The following is a 22,899-nucleotide window of genomic DNA, read 5'->3' as shown; positions in this document are numbered from 1 at the left end:
GGTCCTGGATCCTTCTTTTTACCCCAAAAACTTGATGCATCCTATCCCTTAGGCCATATTAAAGTAAGTTCCTCCAAACAGATTTTAAGACAAATTTAATTACAGAAAACTTACAGAAAACAGTCTTCTATGAAAAAAAATGAACTGTGTCCATATATTTTTTTTTAAAGTCCCAAGGAAACCAATTAAATTAATTAACCTCTCTCCATCAACTTTCTTATTAAGTCTGTCCTAATGTGCAAGAACATGAAGATGGAAGAGGCTAGATCATTTTTCTACTCTAAGCTGTAAAAACAAAAAAAAAAATTAGTGGACAGAGTAATAATCAACATGAGCAGTGAAAAATGCTTCCATATTAAAAATATTTTAGTGTTAAACAGAAGATACCTGGACTGCAGACTCTTTGAAAATAATCACTTTTTTAATCCATCCATCACAGTCTTAGAACAAAATTACCATGTGATAGTGTGCATCCCAGAAATAACTCTATTATTCTCAGATCTTATAGATAGAGTAACCAAGATGAGCATCCCTTCAGACCTCCTATATAACAGTATACACAAATTACTTCCTTCATATTCAGATTCCAGATTTTATAGAAGCTGTTCTTGCACTTCCAACTACTAATCTACAACTAAACACCACCCTATTTCAAGATGCTTCCTCTTACCTGCACTTGCATTTCCATATTTATCAAGTTCCTTTTTTTTTTTTCCCCTATTAACTCAAACAATCAGACTTTTTTTAGCCCCTCAGGGTAAAAGATTTTCTGATTCTTGAATAAGCTTCCCTCATTTTCTTTAAACCCTCCACAAGCTGACATCATATTTTTCAATGTAAGACACCAAACTGACTCATTCCAGCAAGCAGTCTCACTAACGAAATATACAGCACAAAAAGCACCTCCTTTAGTTCTGCTCAGTACTTCCCCGTGCAGAGACATATTGTAGCCTCATCCCCTGTATGAAATGGGGATTGGTTACCCACTACTTCACTGTTTTTCTAATGTAGTTTAAGGGTGACCTAAATCTTTGCTTCCTATTCATGCAATGTTTCATTTAGCTTATTAAAGTGAACCCTGTACTAGCGAGTTCATCTTATTATGCAGCACAGATCACTCTTTGAAACTGAATTCCTCTTATTATGTATACACTAACAACCTTTTTGTTCCTCTAGAATCTGAAAGTTTAAGAACTGATTTTTTAAAAGAAGTGATGCTAGTCATGGCCACAGTGTTTTTCACACCCTTATCTGTTAAAGGGTCAAACTGTGACACACACATGCTATGTAAGAAAGTAGGGGAGATCAGACTTAAAACATGAATACCTCAGAGAGTATTTTTTCTCCTTATGAATAGAGTTGAGAGGCTAAAATACCATTAGCTATGAGAAATCTAATGTTAATCTAAAGTCATGTTACAGAATCTGAAATTAATTCAGCTGCCAAGAAATTGTTGCCATCATTCGATACACAGAAAACAAGACCTCCCTTGTTTGGCCACATGGGACAGTGGATTATCAAAGTTCAAAAAAACAAAAAAGATGATCAGCAGCATTCCCTTAGCTCACAGAATAAGGCTGTCAACTCATGCTATCTGCATTATCTTGGGCACTGCGGACATAACTAGCTCTCGCTAAGACTTTCAGTTCTTAATTTCCACAATTATAAACACTTTTAATTTGAGGATGCTTTGTGAATGCAGAACTTTGATCTGGCATGGCCATTCCTAAAATGCAGCCAGTCCACACACCTGCCTCAGGCATGGGCAAAATCTTATGTCCAGGAAGAATATAAGATACTGCCCCAAAAAATATTCTTCCCGTGTCCTACCATCTTCATGTCAGAATTTCTGCGTACTTGGTAACACTCATTGGATTTCACTTCCATAGACTTGTCCTGCATTACCTTGAAAACACACAGACTTTCAACCTTCACCACACAGTTTAGCATGAAGCTTCAAGTTTATGTACCCATTGCATGAAGAGCATGTTAGAAAATATTACTTTGTTTAAAACTGGTTACACCTAATTTCATTTGTCACAGCCAATTACAATCAATAAACACAGATAATATCTTTTAAGCATAAAAAACAATCTACCAATAATATTTTTGACTGTATTTTTCACGTCACAACTGATCTAGAGAATGCATAGATCAGGGAGGCAAAAATCCTTTAAACAAAAAGTCTTTAAAACTTGATAATTACATTTTCTGAGAGCACTCATTCCTTCCATCCAGTTGTGTGAATAATTCAAATTAAGTACAGCCTTCTTTCTTAAATGTACAACTTTATTTTAAGGGATTTCCACCATGAAATTTAAAATATTTTATGCCTTACTGTACTCAAGCAGTGACATCACCAATTTCATGTCTTGAACTAATGCTTCATTTCAATACAGCCTAAGGGGGGAGAAATAACAGCATACCTGAAACCTCTACCATGAACTGAAAAAATTAGAAAGAAAAATCCAAAGAAGCAAGAGTTGCCAAAATGGTGTTTTAAATACACTTTAAATATTTTAAATATTTTAATAAATTATTCATTGAATATGTAAAAATACAGGGATTAGTTCTCATATTTTGTATCTTTAGATTATTTTCTTGATCTCCATCACTCGCCTGGTCTGTGCTTTCTAGGGAAGAGTGCTGAAACCAGAGTAACACCCTGTATTACTTATGGATTTAGGGAGAGATTAACCCAGCTTTTCAGTAATGATAGTATTTTCTCAAAAGCCCATGGAGGTCATGACTAGCTTTAACGACATATATTGTTTATTACATTCAGGACATTGACAAAATGTGATTTAGATGAATGAGGTACTTCAGTATGGAAAACATTGTTGTGAATTGTGCGCCTTACTCAGCTCTTCAAAAGACGACAGCCTGTTTCTCCACAGCAATCACAAGTAATCATATTCCTTTCAACTACACTAACTCATACACACCATAAAGTAGGGCAGGAGCTGCCAGAAAGCTATTGTCTTGCTAGAAGTGTACACCAGCCCCCTCCTCCTGTAGTTTCAAACCTAGCAAGACGTCCCCCACAGACAGAAACAGTGAAGTGTCAGATGAGGATAAAGGATGAGCACAATCCAGAAAGCTAGCTAAAGGGTACAGTCGTTCACATGGTGGTGATTTGGAGACGCGCACAGCTAACAAGGCACGCAGGGTAAAACCAGCCCATGAGCACTAAGATCCCAAGGATGAACGAGCTGGAAAGCATATAGCTCATCTTGCTGGAATAGACCTAGGAGACCTGTTCCTTGTGAAAACTTCTCTGCTCAAGCTGTTGTTAAAGGTACGGTATAAAAAGAAGGTCCCAAATCCAAAGCTGCTAGGCTGAGCAACCAAAGCAAAGGATCTGAGGATCCGCATTGTTCTGGCAAAACAGAAGACCCGCATGCTGCTCCATTTGAACAGACAGAGCCCAAAAGAGAGACAGAAAGTAAAAACAGCATAAAAGGTTGCAATATACGGGGAGCCTGTCAAGCTGCTCGCGATACATCCTTATGGTGAACGAAGGGTAAGCACCAGGACAGATGGCAGAAACTTTTAAAGCCTACCAGTGGCTTTTTTTCCTTTTGTAATCAGATGTAGCTGTAGAGATTAGCACAACATAGTAAACACTTTGAGGATTACACTGAAATTCATCTCCGTATGTATCTACTCCTAGACAAATAAACAAATACAAAATATATTCTATTTCATCTCCAGACAGGATATGATTTCAATTTCCATCAAATCTGACCTCTCCAGTAAATGCCACTCAGTAGGAAAACCCTCAGGGCATTAAATGGACAAAGTGAGGCATGCAAACACTCCATTCTAGCACAGCACATGTCTCCATGGGTCTTCAATTGATTTTGAAAACTAGACTCATGACAAAATATTGCATCCTTTATAAAAACCTTCCCAGAATGATATGACAGGCTATGACCCAGCATTCATTACAGGAAAAACACCTGTTCATTTTTCAGGCATTGATTAACTAATGGCAAAAATCTAGTTAACAGAGAAAAAAAAAACAACTCAAGGCAAAATCTCTCCCGAAATCGTTTCGCCTACACATATCACAGTGACGGGCGTCTTTCCCTTAATACCATGAGTGTATGTAGAATATTACTTTGTTCAGTTATATTGACTTCACCAGGAGCATACTTTGAGTAAGCATTGTAGGACAGGGAATTAAGAGAATCACGTTTCGTTGGGAATCCAGAGGACATCTAAGGAGCATATTCTGGTTAATTTCCTTTGATATGTGAAGATTGACTCCAGGGAAATAAAAATAATACATTCAAGGATTCTTTCTACCACCCCTGTAATTGTTTCTATTGTTACAGATTCATTAAATCCCTCTGGTAAACCCTTAAGTATTATAGGTCTGCAGTATTCAAGATAATAAAGTAGCCCATGAAACAGCTTTCCTGAATAACAATCATTCATAATTGATAAATTACAAAAGGTCTTTCTAATACACATATACAGTAACCAGAGCACAACTGAAGTGCAACCAGCACTGACTGAAGCGCAACTAACAACATGAACAAAGGCAAAACTATCACAGTGCCAAAGCAAGAATCCTCGCTTAAAAAGGATGCTTCACACTTGAGTCACTTTGTTGTACCCTGCATACCAGTTTATTGCAATGAAAATTTCAGCTGAGATAAACAAGTGCATTTTCTGCACACAAGCTCAGCAAGTGGTTGTGTGCACGGCAATGCACACCTGTCTGACAGAGCAAACCAAGCTCATTTCACATATAAACATGCTCTTGTTATTCATGTTATTCACTATAGTGCCCTGCCCAAACTGTTTTCCAAAATAAATAACCACATGAGGAGGTTTTTGCTGTTGTTACTGTGCCAAACACTCACACCATATCATTATTTTTCACAGTCACTCTCTTCAATATTTATTCTCTATGTTCTCTACCATAAATTGTGATCAGTTACAGTTCAGAAACATGATACACTTTCTAAATCTTAGCATAAAGACTGAAGTACTGAAACTTACTGTTCCATATGTCTGTTAAGCTTCTCTTGACACAGACTCCCTTGCGTTATTTCTAAGCTCATTTTCTACTAGAGCAACAAACCACTTAAAAAACTTCGGTAGGATTGCACACTATTTGAATACAAATATTTGGATTTTGTATTCATTACTAATTGGTAAGTGTTTTGCTATTGCAGAGAAAAACAGATGCCTCTATCCGAAGTTTTCTCCTACTTCTCTACTTTAACACACCTCCTTAAACCAGAGGTACCAGAGGGATGTTGAATGGTAACAGAGCATAGCTTGTTTCCCATCTTCAGCTGGATATCTGTAATTGGGATCTTTCCTTAAGTTCCTTATACTATGGCCAGCCCAATACACAGTTCACTATGTTGGCATGGCTTCTGTTCTTCAGGCATTGAGGTGCATTAGTTCGAAGCAAAACCAATTAATCTGCACCTTGTGACAGTGGGGTTTGTTTAGGCTTTCCCCATCCTTTTCTGACAACACAACAAAAAAGTCAAGTCTGGCCGCCTTTGCTTGTGCTGATAGGTTTGCTGGATGTCAGTGAAAACAGACCAACTTAAAAACACAATACCTGTTACCTTTTCAGTCAAAAGCTGAGTTTAACAAAAGCTCCATGCCTGCAACATGCTTCCTTGAGGACTTCAGGTAGGTAAGTATCAAAAACAAAAACAGGGCCAAATCTTCAGGTGGTGTAAATGGACACACCATACAGTCTTAAATCAATTCTCATCAGGCAGGCATCAGTCCAACACCCTGAATGAGTGCTCCACCCTACACTTCTGGAAAAGCTGATATAAAAATAACCCAAGGGGAGGGAGGAAGACCATTCAAAAAAAAACAAACCACAAAAAAAACCCCCACCAAACAAACAAAAAAACCCACCCACAATCCCACTTAAGAAAACCACTCAGGTTTTTTTCTCACATATCATTATGAGTGCCAGACCTAACAAGGCCTAGTTACCTACAGATTTGCATGTTGTAGTTAGTTTATTTTAATGTCTAAGAAGTTCCCAGCAGCCAGGACACATACAAGACTTCTCTCCTTCATTGACTCTCTGATGCTGACCATAGAATGAGCTCATCAGGCAGCTTTTCTCTCAGCCAGAGAACTTAGATGAGTCTCTCTCTCTCCTCCAATTTCTCAAAACTTTAATTACGTTTTAAGACTTCCATGCTTTTGTCAAATACTGCTGAAAGCAACCAAGTTCAAAAACATCTGGTGCAGATTAATATACGAACAATACACCAGGACAGTAGGATAGCAAGTGTTGTTTCCATAGGAAATCAGGATAAGCTATTTTCACCACTTGTATTGTGCTTTCATTTATCCTCTGAGCAACACAATTTACCAAAGGTTTGCAAGCTTCATTTTCGACTCCCAGGACAGAAAACTGGTTTCAAGAGGAATGGAGGAGAACCAACAATATACCAAGGGAGAGATGCTAAAGGCACTGTAGTTCAAAAGCTACTACATTGCCTGCCTACTCCATCCTTCTTTCACTCAGCCGTCAGCAGTCACTACTCAGCCTAACAAATACAAGGCCAAAGAGGAGCTTCAAGCAATAGGTGCATTTGGCTCCACTGAAGGAAGCAGTGCTATAACACTAGCTGAGGATCTAGACTCATAAGCGTACATTTGTAAACAGCTTTTAATTCCTTCATTATTTATTACGAAAAAAATCTCCATAGATTTCATATGGTTACTGTTTTTACTATCTAAAATTGAAAGAAATAGTGGTTTCTGAAAACCAGTAATAAAAACCTGGGCAACGAAAGGAGTTCAAACTCCTTTATCTGGTTTTGGTTGGGTTTTTTTATTTATTTTAACTGGGGGAGTGGGCCATCTTCACTGTCCTTTCAAGCCTTCCTCAAATCCTTGACTTCAAACAGTTGTTCAGTTCCTCACAATTCCTCACCAATAGCTCTCATGCCTCTCAAGCTGTTCTGTGTCATGTCAAGTCTTGTTTTATTTTAACTATATAAACTCTTTATGACAAGGACTTAGCCTATATTTAGAAAATGCTGCATAAAGATATAGTGCTGCGTAAGTGTTTTACAATTCCTCTGGTGTTCAGCTTCAGCATTTTGGAAGTCACATGCATTGTCCTGGGCAATTGCAAACTATAAGGAAAAAAGAATAATTACTGTGAGTAGAGAATTGCTTCCTTTATACATACTTTTTTTCCCCTTTACTATTTTCAAAGCGTATAGAATCACAATAAAATAGCTATGCAGGGAGGTGATTTGAGACAGCCAGCATAGCTTCACCAAGGGCAAGTCCTGCCTGACCAACCTACTGGCTTTCTACGAGGGAGTTACCACATCAGTGGACAAGGGAAAAGCAATGGATGTCATCTACCTGGACTTCTGTAAAGCCTTTGACATGGTCCCCCACAACATCCTTCTCTCTAAATTGGAGAGATACAGATTTGATGGGTGGACTGTTCAGTGGATGAGGAACTGGTTGGATGGTCGCATCTAGAGGGTAGCGGTCAATGGCTCAACGTCCAGATGGAGATCAGTGACAAGTGGTGTCCCTCAGGGGTCTGTAGTGGGACCAGTGCTGTTCAATATTTTCATCAATTACATTGACAGCGAAATTGAGTGCACCCTCAGCAAGTTTGCAGATGACACCAAGCTGAGTGGCGCAGTTGACGTGCCAGAAGGATGGGATGTCATCCAGAGGGACCTAGACAAGCTGGAGAAGTGGGCCTGTGTGAACCTCATGAGGTTCAACAAGGCCAAGTGCAGGGTCCTACACCTGAGTCGGGGCAATCCTTGGTTCCAATACAGGCTGGGGGATGATGTGATCGAGAGCAGCCCTGTGGAAAAGGACTTGGGGGTACTGATGGACGAAAAGCTGGACATGAGCCAACAATGCGCGCTCGCAGCCCAGAAGGCCAACTGTATCCTGGGCTGCATCAAAAGAAGCGTGGCCAGCAGGTCAAGGGAGGTGGTTCTGCCCCTCTACTCTGCTCTGCTGAGACCCCACCTGGAGTACTGCGTCCAGCTCTGGAGCCCTCAGCACAAGAGGGACATGGAGTTGTTGGAGCGGGTCCAGAGGAGGGCCATGAAAATGACCCAAGGGCTGGAGCACCTCTTCTACGGGGACAGGCTGAGAGAGTTGGGGTTGTTCAGCCTGGAGAAGAGAAGGCTGCGGGGAGACCTTGTAGCAGTCTTCCAGTACTTAAAGGGGGCCTACAGGAAAGACAGGGACAGACTTTTTAGCAAGGCCTGTTGTGACAGGACAAGGAACAATGGTTTTAAACTAAGGGAGGGCAGATTTAGACTGGATTTAAGAAAGAAATTTTTACAATGAGGGTGGTGAGGCACTGGAACAGGTTGCCCAGAGAGGTAGTGAAGGCCCCATCCCTGGAAAAATTCAAGGTCAGGTTGGATGGGGCTCTGAGCAACCTGATCAAGTTAAAGATGTCCCTGCTCTTGCAGGAGGGTTAGACTAGATGACCTGTAAAGGTCCCTTCCAATCCAAAGCATTTATGATTCTATACTGTAGAATCTCAATCAAATTCAAATGAAGGCATGAGAAAACAGACAGAAACTCTAAAATTCTCACATCTTTTTCCAATAGTAACTTCTTGCTTACCTTCTTCAATGAAGAGTATCATCCTAAGGCCCTCTTAAACTAAGACTACAAATAACATGTGTATTGCTAATATACAGCTTTTGGAAACATCTTGCCCACAACATATTAAACTCCTCAAAACCAGGATGAGTAGTATTTTTTGTTTTGTTATTTTCTCCCTGTGCCCCCCCCCCAGTTATTAAGTATTTGGAGATCCGAGGCTAGATTTTAAAAATCGTGAACTTATGTTTGGACTGTACTGTACTAGAGCAAGTAAATGAAAGAAATCCTTTTTTCTGAACCATTCACTATTCTACATCTAGAACAGAGTGTAGCTTTCAACTGAAAGTATCACAGTTTACTTTCTGACTTTCACAAAGAATATTTGCTTTATATATATATATAATATATATATTATATATATATATATATATATATATGTATGTATGCAGTATTTACCACAGAAAATTGATCCCTGTGGTGTCTAGCAAATATTATGCATCCCTGTAAGCAACTCAGAGGATGGGTTAGCTAAAAACTTCATTGAAGTCTTATTAACGCCCTAGTCTTCTTCATCTCCTAACACTGTTATTTTGAAACTATTATAGATATAAGTGATATGTGTCTCTTGACAAAGAAGACTCAGATCTATAATCAAGGTTTAGGCCTTTAGCTATGCCACATAAGGTGGCTGTTTGCATGCTCTTAGCTCATGTCAAACACTAAATGAAAAAAGTTCAAACTAATTTTTATGTACATTAAAAATACACACAAGTGTAGCAGAGCTGCAGATCTGAGTCTAAAACAGCCTTGTAGCTTCTGTTTCTGATTTCTGCCTGTTAAAAGTTTAATCTGTAACAAAACCTATCATTAACAGACAATTATACATTACTCCCTTATTAAGGGCCATGAGCAAGTACTAAAGACTGGTGTGAAATTTGCTGAGACCCTGTCACAGACAGTCAGCCACCAAAAACATATTTGACCAAGATCAGGATGTTAAGATGAGGGCTTAGAGAGGATAGGGATTACCTTGTGGCTAATGTGACTAATCCCTGAATTTCTTCTAACAGCCTTTTTGTGGCAGAGTAGAACAAAGGCACAGAGCTGGGAGAACATAACAGCTGATTTTTCTTTCATTCCCCACCACCTCCCCTCTATGTCTTTTTCTTCCCCATCTCAGCAGATGCCCCAGAGTTTGCTAGCTACAAAATAAAGACTAGCAGATAAGCAGCAGCCATTTGTGGTGTCAACTCTTAACAGCTGACAAACTAATTTCTTTATATTCTTTTTACTTCCTCCTCATCTACTCCATATGCATGTTTTCCACAACTCTCTTCTCAACTTTATTTTGAAAAACAGTTTTCCCAAATTGTATATTCTTCCTTCTACTTTCCTATTATTCATCAACTTCTGAAAATTTTAAATCCAGGCAGTCATTTTAACATCCCTGGTCTTTTTAACCTCTGCTCCAGCTGGACTTCATAAAAACTCTAAATGCCTTGTTTCCCACTTGATATTGTGCCCTTGCATAATTACTATTAGTATAGAATAGGTGTCTATAGGTACAGAACAGTTTATTTTCAGACACATTGAACTTATTCACATCAATTGCATTTGCAGTGTCTTGACTAGTCTAAAGTTCCTATTCCTATTCTTCTGGACTCTCTCAACTCATCAAAAGAAAAATTTTGAGGCACTAAGAATGTAATGATCTAACAAAAAACATCAAAACAGTACATGCTCAGTAACTTTGGAAAATCAGTCCTTGACAAAAATAAGTGCTGTACAAAGCAAACTAACAGACAGACAAAAATAAATGCTGTACAAAGCAAACTAACAGACACTAAAATATTATTTAAGGGCATAATCACGGCCTTATTAAAATCAGTAGCAGTTTTGCCACTGGCTTACGGGGCCAACATTTCTTACAGAGCTTATAGCTGCTACATTAAAAATGGATTCGAAACACTAACAAATTAGGATGCTTGAGTCTTCTACAGTATAATCGCTGCACTAACTATAGCTACAAAATACTAGAGAATTCACACAAGACAAAACCACATTATTTTGCTACTCACAGTGAGGGCAGAGCCTGCTGTCACCTTTGCACACTACATTCCTTACACCACATCTACTTTTACACTGGGAAACAGCAAAACCAAAAGAGAATAGAATATACCTACATGGCTCTCCCACCCCAGGATCCTTGGCAGCTCATTAACCTCTAATAGAAGGAGCATAGGTGGAGCAATTAGAATGCCTTCACAGACTGCCTCTGGAAGACATACAGGTGTGCCTTCACATACTACCTGTTTTTTTCCAAATAGCCAAGTCGTCATGCAGCAAGTGATTATACCACACGTTTGCACTTCTACATGTATATTGAAACTAACGTTTGTGTTACATGATATCGATTTGTAAATGCCATTTCCTACAGGTGCGTGTGTCCCAACAATACTTGTTCTAAGTATCAAGAAATATTAAAAGTTTAATACGTACTGATCTTTATTATCTATAGCTACTTTGTCATTTTAAGCACAACTGATACCTTGCACTCACAACTGAAGGCATGATTTGCTCTCAAGGTATTCGAGAGGTCTGTGAATCTGAAAGAATGTACATCGACTTGCAGCACTACTTTACTTTAAATAAATATGGAGAAAGCCACATCATTTTCCCTACCACCATTTTCTGCCAGTCACCTCCCTTCAGCAATATCAAGAGAAAAAACATTAATATATCATTGGAAGAATCTGCTTACCAAGGCAGTTTATTAATATTTCTGAATACTGCAAATGAAATTAGCTTGTTAGCACCTTCATCATTTCAATATATAGATTAACGTCTTATTTAAAACTTCTGTGTTAACAGCAGAATAAATATTATTTTTCTTGCACAGACTAAAGTAATAAGTATGGTGACAATTAATAAAGAAAATTAAAGACAATCTTATTTTTGGCAGGGCTGTTATTCTATTTCCATTGTACTTGTGCCACAACATGTTCAGCTGGTCATCAAGAATCCAGCTCGCATATTTTAAAGTTATAAAACCTGTTAAAACAGTCACCAAGGCTCCTATTCAAATCAGCAGCAGTTCTGCCACAGTCACCAAGTCTCCTATTCAAATCAGTAGCAGTTGTGCCACTGGCTTAAGTGGCCAAAACTTCTCTGAGAATTGATAGCAAAACTTTGCTCTTCTCTCTCCTCACCAGTCATATAATAAAAAATGAATACAAAACACTTTAAATAAATGAATAAATAAATAAATGAGCCAGGATAGTTCAGAAATATACCCCCCAGATTGGCACTGCACTAAATATAGCTAGAAGATGCTGTAGAATTTGGAACGACTACCTAGTACACAGAAAATGCAAAGCACAAAATGCTGGTGTATTTGGTTACTGGCAGAGGGGGCAGAAGGTGCCATTACCACCTTAGCACAGCACACCCCTCCTACCACATTCTGAATGTACGAGGTGACTCCATCTTTTCTCAGGGTCTGAGATTTTGCTGGCATGGCTAACAATGAGAGGTTAACATCACTGGAAGGTGACATTTGCACAGATGTCATTGCTTCACAGGTTCCGCTTCAAATGACAAGGTTTAGACTATGTCACAAGCAACATACAGATGAGGAACCTGTTGAATACTTCTATACTCTCATCCAAATCTAAATCTCACTGTATTATACAAAATCAGTAAATCACTTGAGAGCTGCTATTTTCACATTAAAACATTTGAAAAGATCACATCAAGACAGCACATCAAAGAAGGAGCAGGAAAGAGGCCCAAAAACAAGAGAGAAAGAAGGAAAAACAGAGAAGAAGAAAGCCGGAGCTGGAAATGCCCCAGAACCAATCAATATATTTTCAGAAGCAATGATTTGCACTACCAAAATGTATAGGCAAGAGTATTTTTTAAAGCTTCCTACAAGTCTGGCGCAACTGGTTCTTCACACTGGAAGACACCTGTGACCCTCAGAAGCATTACTGACTGAGCTGGATCTCAAATTCCTGATATGCTAGAGCATTATAAAAAATTAAGTGGTATTTCCTTAAATAATGTAAAAGTGTCATTACATTCTAGGAATGCTGAACTGCTTTCTCTCAAACGTAACAACAAAACAAAATCCAGGAAAAGCTTTTTCTCCTAGACTGAAAAAAATAATCTGCTAGTAATTAGTCTTTATAGAGAAAATGCTGCATAACATTACACCCAAATCCTGCAACCGGATCTGTAGGAAGTTTCCACATCTATGTCGAATTATAAAAAAAAAAACCCTATACTAACAGAGTTAAGTAATTAAGATAAGACTGTGGGACTTGGGATGCATATTCCAGTTCAACTCTTTCTCTATCACAAATCAACTGTGTGACTTCAATGCAACCACTGCTTCAATTTCCCATCTATGAAAAAAATAATTACACATTCATACCTCAGTACTCAGAGAGGCTTTCATAGCAATGACCAAGGCAAAATAGCAATGACCAGGGCAAAAAAATAGTACCACCTATAGCCAACTTAAGCCATTTGGATACAAAAACAACATCATTCAGATCTTGTAATACACCTCAATAGCGTATTTGGGGAGGGAGATATTGTTGGGTTTTGGTGGTTTTGGGGTTTTTTTATGCAGAATTACAAAATGCATGCAACAGACTACAGCACACATTTTAAAAATTTCTTCCTTTTTCCTCATCCAGGACTCTTCTCCTTTTACTTACTGCTTGCCTGTGGTTTCTTTTCCCTTATATTATTGTATTTTATTATAAAACAGCAACACCAGCCGAAACCAGGACACCTGTACAGAACAGATCATATTTCAGGTAAAAGCAGTAGACTTTGTAGGAAACATTAACATTTTGTCACCACACAATGGAGAAATGATACTACAGTCTTCAGTCACTTCAGGAGTGTGTGAGTTTATATTATCTAAGCGATACACACTGCCATGTAGTGCAGTGAGAACAAGTCGAAAAGCAGTAAGTACAAGTAACCACACATTTAACTAGCGAACAGCTATAGAGGTTTAATACAATTGCATGTAATCCATAATCTCAAAGTTATAGGTCCTTGCTGAAGCATAGGAATATACCTTAAATGTTACAAGTACAAATCACACAACACATTTTAAGTGCTTACAAGTGTATTTTACATGTCATCTCACACAGCCAGCACGTTCAATAGCTAAAGTCTAATACAAAAGCATATTTATTTTATCAAGGTAACTCCGTTTACTACCATTGCAGAAAACTGCCAAATAAATGCAATAATGAGAGAAAAACCTGATGAAGCTTCATAGTTAGTTCTCAGGAAACAAACCCGGCCCTTACTTGCCATTATTTGTGTATACGTTGCCTTTTGTTTCCCCCCCTGTGACGAGCCCCTCCAATTGCAGCAAAACTACTCGCAAGGGGAAGACCTGAGGCACTGAATCTTATAACAAGCAGTAACTTCTGCAAGATAGAGGATATAGTTCAGTTCTTTCCCTTAACAAGCTGGTAGTTATTCCAAAAATAAAGTATGCACTGCTTATTAATTTGACTTGAAGTGTCTATACGGTTTCTTTTCCATTGATACTTTCACTGGCACACAAATGCTATTTCATCTCATGCTTTACTTGTATTAATCAACCTCAGAAAAACAACTGTGCAGCTTTCACTTCTTACCTTGCCTCAAAGGTCTATAACGCCTGGTAAATACACAGCCTCCTTATATTAGGACACCTCCAGAAGTACAGTGAAAACAATCCAGGAACTTAAACTCTATGAAAATGTCATGTCCTCAGAATGTGCAGATTTTTATGTTTTTCAAAATCTACCATTAAGTTTATTTTGACAAAATACTTTTCTCAGTGACTTGTATCTGTGCAATTCACAACAACACATAAAAACCATACATTGACCTTACGCAATTCTGACCTTCCAAATACTCCAGATGGGCTAATCCAACAAAGCCATAGTATCTTCCATGGACCTTCATGGAGGAGTGGGAATTTGTCCAGATGGAGCAACCTCTACATCTCTCTCACAATTTATGAAACACTCTATCTAGCGAACAAAAACACTGCCAAATTTATTTTAAGTTGTTCAACATTCAGCTATTAACTACAAAGGCTTATGCGAGGCATTAGGCTTGAATCAAGAAGGAGAAATTCAACCACACACAGCTTACGCAGCATGAGAGATCGTGCTCTCACACAACCATATGCTTAGACCTGAGGATACAAGATGCTTCTTCAGCATCTTCTGTGACTAACAGTCTTAAATACCAAACGCTATCTCTCGTAACGCAGACATAGTACATACCCTATGTACTGTTTCAGTCCTCCTTCTGGTACAGTTCCCCATGTCTATCCCCCTACTCAGGCCTGCACCAAACTCTCCAGAAGGCAGGCCTTGCTGAAGCCAATGTGGACCAGCTATACCAAAAAGTCCTGCCAGGGACTACAGCCCGGGCTACAGGACTTCACCCTGTGGGCTGACAGACAACTTTCCCACTGAACTAAATTCCCTCACCGAACTGCCACAGAAAGCTGCTGCACTTAGTATCCCTCCGAGCCAAACTGGGGAACTTCTTCAGACTACAGGGGCCATTGCACTCTGGACTCCAAGGGGTAAAGGAACCCAAATTTGCAGAAAATATCCGTTGTTTGTATGACATGCTTTCAGCGGATCCTGGACAGGCATGTATTACTGTCTCCTGAGACAGTGCTGCCTGTTTAGGGGATGTTGCTCTCCATTTGGGATGCTAGAGATGAATAATAACTTCAGGGTGAAAAAAGTCATCATCACATCTCTAAGAGGACTTTCTAAGGCTAGTTGTTCCTCTACGTTATTCCAGGTCTGAGCCAGCCCTTCCCATTTCCATTTCGAAGAAAACATTCTTGAAATATTTTTTACTGTTTCTGCAATAATTCTCTGTCCTACAGCAGCCTCAAAAATCATGGCTAAAGCAAGCCACTGCGGAGACGATTACCAATACAAAAAAATTTTATGTACTATTACTACTTCTAGCTAAATACAAACATTGCTGTCCTTTATACCAATTGCATTTGTACTACAGAGACACATACACTAAAGAGTTGTAAAGAGGACAAGAACCCTCCTGAATGATTAGGCGCAATGTCTTTGCTATCTGAGCTTTTCCAGTTCATTAATATTTCACTTTTATATATTCCTCAGCTGCTTTTACAACATGTTCCTTTCCCTCCTTCTTAAGTAGGAGCAAGGAGAATTGTTTGAAGTAACTAGTAGACCTTGCCTCACATCCCCATCTCCATGCCCCCTGAGAGTTTAACACTTCAAGTGCAATATATACCAGATAGAAACTGCTCTTATCCTTTTCTATGCCAGATGTGTTTTTCTGAGTCTCCCTTCTAGTTACATTCAACTATAAAGGTGTGCAATAAGAAAATAAAGTGTACCGCAGTTTCTCTCTATGCCAAGATGCTTATTGTTGTCAAAGGCGAGACAGAAACATAAAGCTGTGGGGGGTTCCCTTCTCTGTTGAAAAGCAGAACTACCCCGTTCCTTTGCAAGACAACTCGCAGTAACTTTCTTTTCCTTGGCAAAAGTGAAACATAATCTCTTTCAGCCAGGAGAAGCAACACAAAAACTATCTAGAGAAAACATGGGATTTCCACAAACCTCTTCCATAATAAGCACTACCATCACCATCTGCTCCACCTTTTAAGCATGCCTTGCATTTTTGGAAAACACAGGCAGCATCCTCCAGCTCCTGCCTCCAAATCCAACCCCACGGCAAAGGCCACACACAACCACCAGTGCCCTGGCCCTACCCATTCACATTTCTGAAACCACTTCTCCCTGTCATCCCCACAGGTTAATTGCACGTTGCTTGATAGACACAGGGGGAGAGAAAGAAAGAAGAAACGCCAAATACAAACGAAAAAAAGGACCCGATCTTCCTCCCCTTCACCCGCAGCAGCGAGGCCGGACCTGACTCCCAGAGAGAGACGCAGCGGCCGCGGCACCGGTTCCCCCGGGTGTGCCCCACCGCAGGCCGGGCCCGGCGGCCCCACAACGCCCCCGGGCCTCCCCCTGCACCACCGCGGCCCCGCTGGCGCTGCCGAGCCCCTGCCCGCCCCACCACAAAGACGCCAGTGCCGGTGCGTGCCCCCGCCAGCCGCTCCCCCGCTCCCCGGCCGCCCTCGCTAATCCCCGCCGCTACCGGAGCGCGGCTCCCGGGGATCAACGCGGAGCTGCGGCACCGGCAGCCCCAATCCTCCGCCGCCACCGCTGCAGCCGCGCCGCGGGTCGGCGCAGGGCGGCCGGGAGCCGCCGCCCCGCCAACGGGGAAGGAGAGGCGAGGCGAGGCGAGGCCAGGCGAGGGGGGGCCGCCCGCGCCCCGGGGCGACACCCGCCCTCATCACCTCAGCACCTGAAGGGCGGGAGGCAAGGCGGCCCCCACCGCCGCGCACCCCCGCCCTCCCCCGCCAACCGCCCCCCCCGGGGTACCCGCACGCCGGGAACCCGGCGGCGCCCCGCGGCCTGGGCCGGCTCCCCCCTGCGCCGCGCCGGCAGGCTCAGCCCGGCGGTACCGCCCGGGGGAGACGCGTTACCTGGCCGGGCTCCTCCAGCGCCCGGGGCGCTCGCCGTCCGCCGGCGGGGGCTGGGGACCTCCCGGCCCCCTGCGGCACCGCCGCCTCCCCGCTGCCTCGCTGGGTGGGTGGTTTCCTGCGTCCCCGCGGCGCGGGGTAAATAATCCGTCCGGAGCGGCGGCGCCCCAGTCAGTCCGTCCGTCCGTCCGTCCGTCAGTCAGTCATGTTGCGGCCGGGTGTGTGCGTGTGAGTGTGTGCGCGGCGGGCGGATTGGCGGCGTGTGGGGAGGGAGGCGGCGGGCGGGGGCGGGCCGGGGCGGCGCTTCCGCGCGTGTGCCGGTGCGGTGCGCCTGTGCCCGCGGCGTGATGCGGGGCGGCCTCTCTCTGTGTGTGTGTGTGTGCGTGTGTGAGATGAGTGTGTCCGAGATGAGAGTGTGTCCGTACGCGTGGCGTGGGTCGTGTGCGTGCACGCGTGTCACGGGGGGTGCTGCGCGTCTCCGTGTCCCCCCCGCCGCGTTGCCACCTGCCGGCGCTGCCCCCCGCCGCGGCGGGACCGGTGAGGAGGGGGCCGGGGGGGGCCGCACCCCGGCGGGCTCGGCGCCAGCGCGGGGCCGGGCCGCGCGAAGCAGCTTCCCCGGCCTCCTCAGCCGAGAGGCGAACACGCGAGAGGGGGAAGTCCGAGTCTCCCCGGGAAGAATTGAGCTCCGCTCCGGTGTGTTTACACTCCCCATCTGCTCAGGGATTTGTATTTATTTTTTTCCCTTTCCCGCGGGGCGGTGGAGCGGCCTGATTTCACTTCCTCATCCTCTTTTCAGATACGTGTTTTGTAATTATTTTCCAGTTGCTCTCTCGCCCTCCCGGCGCATTGCCGAGCCTAGGAGGGGAACACGAAAACGGCGTTTAAGAAGTAAGTCTCCGCACCGAAGGCAGGTCTCGCCTGCACCAGCCTAAGAGCAGGAACGATTCCCCCGCAATATTGGGTCGGGGCAGCGGCCGATTACGTGGCATTTAAACGTAATGAATTAAGTTCCTCATTCAATTCAGAAAGAAAATGTAAAACAGAGGAATAACCATGTTCTCTGCAACTAACAGTTAAAGAATATAACTGAGTTTTCATACTGTTTTTTCTTGCCAATTTATACAGGATCCTTCCTGCGTCATATACCAAAGTGAACTATCTTGCCTCAGTAAGGACATAATTTCAGTAAAATGAGTGATGATTCACAAGTGACAGACTGCAGGTATGTGCCCTGTCCCCTCATCTTACAAAAAATAACATTCATAGCTCGATGCACTGAAGAAACATATTGACTTTGCAGACTTAAGTCTCCACAGGAACAAAGTGTGTTCTTCATTCTGTAACATCATTGCACATCCTGAAACTGAAGAAATTTCAACTATTAGGTTTATACAGAGAAATGCAGATCAGAATGGAGTCAGAGAGAGTTTGGAAGAATTTTGAGTAAAAAAACATTTCCACAAAATACAGCAACAACTTAACAGCAACAATGAGGTTCTGCTGAAATTCTGAGTAAGAACTGTGTGAGAGCGCAGAAGCTGTTGTGTCTGTGTCACATTTGGTATGAAACTGTCAGGAAACTGCTTATAAATACGTCTTTACAAAAGCTAAACTTCAAAACAAGTGAGTTCACCATATCTAACTACATTTAAATGTAACTGTCAATCTGTTCAACATGTTCACAATACTGTTCTATGAAATGTAATGACCAAACCTAAAGGTGTTTCTGTTTCTTCTTGGGCCGCATAATAAACCTAAAACAGATAAAATGTTCTACAGTCACAGAGGAAAGCTTGGAGTACGCAGCACACAATAGTACCACAATGATGCTACATGGACAGAAACAGATTTTTAGTAACCTGTCATCCACATTTAAAAGGCAAAAAATCTCATGTGACACCACCTCAAGAGCAGATGTTCATTATTGAAAGTACCTACCTTCACAATTTGGGAATTTCAAACAAGAGTGTGCAGTAACCAGGTCGTTTTACTAAGAGCTAGTTCACAACCCAGCAAAGCATTTAAGCATGTACCCAACTCTGTGCGCATGAGTCGTCTCAATGAAGACTAGGGTATTTGCCATAACTAAAATTATGGATCTGCTTAGCCACTTTGTTAAGCTCAGACAGCCTTGAAGTTAGAGGCAGAGGAATCTGTGTTTTGCTGATCAGGGTTCTCCTAAGAGGCTCTCACCCTCCTTCTTCTTCCTTGTATTCAGCAGAAGATTCCCAGAGCCTCCTAATGGTTAACGCCGACTCTCCGGCACGTTTCTATAAGCTTTCCTGCCTGCCGTTGCCCTGAAAGGTGAGCCCCTGTGATTAAGCGGCACTTCCAGACACACTCACAAGTGATGCTTCCAGTGAAGCCAGCAAGGCTTTGATCAGCCCAGTGACACAGGCAGACGAACAACAGCCAGCAGCTAGAGGTTGTACGGAATAATGGCAGCTTTGCAAACACTAAATTGCATTCCAGTGAACTGGGGGGAAAAAAGCACCAAACATTGTAATAAACTTAAGCATCGAGCAATACCTGTTTTGAAGAAGGTTTGCTAACTGAGACCCCAGCAAATAGCTGTGGGAGCTATGGGAAGAGGAACACTTATGGCCACCACACCCTGGACCTGCCCAAGCGCACGTAACCTGATTCTCTTCTCCCACCAGTTTCCTACTGGGATGGCCCCATGACTTCAGCAGAAAGGCTCTCTGTATGAGAGGGTATTTCACCAAAATCTTCATTAGGTTTTGCTAGCACAATGAAGCCGTAAGAGGAAATTCCAGATTCAGAGATGTGCAGGTTCACCAGAACAAGACATCCTCATTGACTGAGAAATAAACATCCCAGAAGTCACTACAACTGACGTCTGATTCCCTTGCATCATCTGTATGCTTTTTCCATTCCCCCTCAGTTTGTGTTCATTCCTTCTTGCCTGACCAATGATTTCACATGATCCTCCATGCTTGGTGCTGCCTCCTTCCTAATAAATAAGAGGGACGTGTTTTTTTCACACTTTTATCACTTTTTTTCCCCCCACATGTCAGTGTGGATCCATCTCAGGGTAGGCATAGGGGGAGCTGAGGCATGTGAGATCAAATCCTTTTCATAAGCCACGTCCATCAGGGTTGAGCGTGCATCCGTGCGTAACCTTCTCGAAGGCCTCAGCCCTTTGCCAAACAGGCATCTCTGTATTCCTGAGAGAAGTCTTCGGCTCAGAGAAGTAAGTGCTAGTCTGCCTTATTCAATAGACCAGACTCGCAGTGGTTGTCTGCATGAGTGACCCTAACTGCATGGAGTTTGGAGCTAGCCATAGCTATAAACAGCCCTTTTGGGGTAAACCGGATTCATCTCTGGTTTGTAGGAACATTTTATGAACCTCAGAGGAACCGGTTCTGGGAGGACAGCTAAGTATGTCAAGCAGTGACTCATGACCACAGGCTGGGAGAGTAACTTAACCTTGGCACTGGGGTACTCCAGGGCATCTTGGGAGGTCCAGGGGATATGTGGCTGTATGGACTTCACTAAAGGTTTTTCTCTAACAATACTGTTTGAGCCAGGTTGGCATTGGGGGTGTTGCTACTCCACAGCAATCATGAAGCACCCTGGTCAGGTCCTGTTTTACCTTACCATCACAGGAGAGGGCAAAGGAGGCCTCCTGTATCCAATTGCTTCCACTGTCCTTTCAAGGAAAATCTGTTTGGTGGAGCATTGTCATGCTAATCAATATGTATCGGTTTTGTATTGCATACAATCATATCCACTTACACCTTTGGAGCAAGGATTAATCAAGTGACCTTCCACATGCTGTATAGTGCCATGTATGTGCGATGTACTGAATAAATACTGTCACTGAAACAGGTCAGTTGTTAAAAGCAATGAATTTTATGACACTAACACTAAAATCTCAAGGGAAGTTGAAGTCCACTTTAGTTAATCATAAAAGAATAGCAATCTGAAGCAGTTTTAAAATTAGCGTTCATGGGTTTTGTCCCCTCCTTTTGAACAGGCTGTAAATTGATTTATAGTCTCTGTCACTGGGCTCCCTCAGTGCCAATGGCACAAATGACACCACTTTTTAGGAAGATAACCATCTTCACTACTGAGGCCAGAAAGAAAAATCACAATTAGAAATACAGAATTTCTATTCATTCAAAAAGAGAAATGCTCCTTTGCATACACTCTCAAAATTTAGTTTATTAAATTGAACAAAGTTATTTGACTACCTCTGTAGTGAGATAACTGACACGAATTTACCTTTGATGAAAAATCTCCAGTTTGACATTAAAAAAGGATCAATCCCCATGCCCTTGCTTCACTCCTTGCTTAGTCTGTTAAAACAGCTCAGTTCATCTATTTTGGCTTTGCTATTTTTTTTCAAACAGATTCAAACAGTTAACACAGATATTGTCATTGTCCATTGCTGGAAATTGTGATGCCAGTGAATATATAACTGTATCACAGAAGGGCAGTGAAAAGAGTTCTCTTTAACAAACCAGCTTTGTGAATACATTTTTTTAGCTAGTCCAATTTTAAGCACTGTTGATATGAAAGCTTAGTGCTTTACTGTTATCGGTATAATCAAAATAGTAAAAACCTTATCAGCTCTTATATTCGTATAAATGAGCTTAGCAGTATAGTTTGTTTACATTTCCATCCAGAAATATGCCATAACTGGAGAATGCAGTTTCATGTAAGCGTAAATGTATCTATTTCAGTGTTTCACTGGCAAAACTGTCATGGTGAAAAATTTACAGTCCTAACTCAGAGGCATATTTTCCCAGTAAAATCTGTGCACACTGGCTGAGGGTCCAGTCCTGCAGTAGTTGAGCAAACTCTTGGTTCTCCATTGTAATCCCTGAAGCTCCACATGGGTACGTACATCTGAAGGACTCCAGACTTGGGCATTATATTACAAACAGCAGCTAATAAAAGCAGCCAGTGACTGCCTTGTGTGTTTGCATGCCTTTTTATTTGGACCACAGAAGTCTACATAAAGTCAGTTTTACTTTTCTTTCTGACCTCTTTCACTTGGAGGATCCCCATGGCAAAATATTTTGGTCCTCCAGGCTACCAGGGTTTATTTTTTTGTAATTGTCTGTTCAGCTTTGTAATCTTTGTACTTAAATTGTGGAAATATTTTGCTTTGTCTGCAGATTTTTTAAAGGTTATTTTTATAACATTTACATGTTTGGCAAAATTGAAGTTGACAAGCATTCTTTTCAGCCTTGTTATTTATCCATTGTACAAAACAGGAATAGGAAGGAAACCTGCTGAAAGGGAAAACTGTATTTCTATTAGAAACAGACTGAGTGTTAGCATTGAAAACCTAGTCTGAGGGTGGTACTCTGCACCAGAAAATAGAGAATTAAAGAAGAATAATGTATGCCTCATTTTAACATATCTGCAACTCTAATGCATCATCACAGCAGGAGCTTTCCACAGTACCACTGAACCTGGGGGACTGAGCAAATTCTGCATTTAAGTCTCATTAATTAGATTTGCCTTAGGCCTAAATAGCACCTAAAGTTGTTCCGTTAGTATGGAATTATGAAAGTTTTCCTTGTATGTTTAGTGATCAGCAACTTCTCCACTTTGCAGATGAAAGACTACACACAAGACAAAAAAAAGGGGTAGACATCATCTGAGATTAAGCAGAGGAATGTAGGATGTCCAGGTGTATGTATTAATACATGGAAACATAAGGTGCACCCATATAC

The 22,899-nt window shown here is 41.8% G+C and overlaps 1 protein-coding gene and 1 long non-coding RNA gene across 3 annotated transcripts in view; one reads left to right on the top strand and one right to left on the bottom strand.

Moving 5' to 3' along the window:
* The window catches only part of CCSER1 (coiled-coil serine rich protein 1), a 728,765-nt gene extending 711,332 nt beyond the window's left edge, over positions 1-17,433 (bottom strand). For both annotated transcript variants that reach the window (XM_072861769.1, XM_072861770.1), the window contains exon 1: positions 17,192-17,433. The gene's annotated coding sequence lies outside the window, so the exon portion shown is untranslated. The remainder of the gene's footprint in view (positions 1-17,191) is intronic.
* A 433-nt stretch (positions 17,434-17,866) lies between these two features.
* Positions 17,867-18,841, top strand: LOC140652455 (uncharacterized). The gene is made up of 3 exons (XR_012042815.1): positions 17,867-18,076; positions 18,314-18,410; positions 18,489-18,841. It is a non-coding gene; the product is annotated as an uncharacterized lncRNA (long non-coding RNA).
* The last annotated feature ends 4,058 nt before the right edge of the window (positions 18,842-22,899 follow it).

Source organism: Ciconia boyciana, chromosome 5 (assembly GCF_034638445.1).
Source record: "Ciconia boyciana chromosome 5, ASM3463844v1, whole genome shotgun sequence".
Taxonomy (NCBI): Eukaryota; Metazoa; Chordata; class Aves; order Ciconiiformes; family Ciconiidae; genus Ciconia; species Ciconia boyciana.
The sequence above is the reverse complement of the archived record's forward strand: the minus strand, read 5'-3'. Positions and strand labels throughout refer to the sequence as shown.